Source organism: Rhagoletis pomonella, unplaced genomic scaffold (genome assembly GCF_013731165.1).
Source record: "Rhagoletis pomonella isolate Grant_MI unplaced genomic scaffold, Rhpom_1.0 Rhpom_scaffold_00007, whole genome shotgun sequence".
Lineage (NCBI taxonomy): Eukaryota > Metazoa > Arthropoda > Insecta > Diptera > Tephritidae > Rhagoletis > Rhagoletis pomonella.
In genome coordinates, this window is record NW_023458561.1 from 22,106,094 (window position 1) to 22,106,778 (window position 685).

Genomic DNA, 685 nt, shown 5'->3' on the forward strand with positions numbered 1-685 from the left:
TGAATGCACACCTTCCTCCATTGACTTTGGTTTCCTTAAGCCCGAAATAGATATTTATCCTTTGTTTTCTTTTAATATAGCACTACGCCTGCCTATCGCTTCTCGTACCAAGTGGAAACTGGTTCTTCTGCACTTGGTTCTTGCATTTGCTCGTGGGTTCCATTGATTTCGTTGTACACTCATGGACGAGGAATGGAAGGATATTTTCACTTATGTGCCGTTATACATAAAAGTCTCATCATCTGTGAAAATCTACCGAAGATGGATTTAGCTAAGCCTAAGCGGCACTGATAAGGCCCAATTATGTGGTCCACGTAGGGCTTCATTTTTTTCAGTTATCATCGACAGCATTTTAAAGGCTTATAGTCATTGTTAAAAAGGCTTGTTCCGCGTTTTGTGTATTGGAAAAAGCAAACTGATCATGTATTTATCAAACAAAATTCTGTTTAACATATGGTGCGTTGGTTCAGAAGCTTTTTGCTTTTAAGCAACAGTACTGCTATTATTGCCTCGTCTTTGTCGACGGAAGAGATGTGAGAATTGCCCCTTCATCAAACGCCTCACATACATATATAGCCATTAAAAAGCATTAGGAAGAGCTCGTCATGTGTATATTATTGAACTCTGGTTGTCTGTAAAAATATTTCTATCTTCGTTTATGCGGAAACTAGCCCCGGGTTTTTTT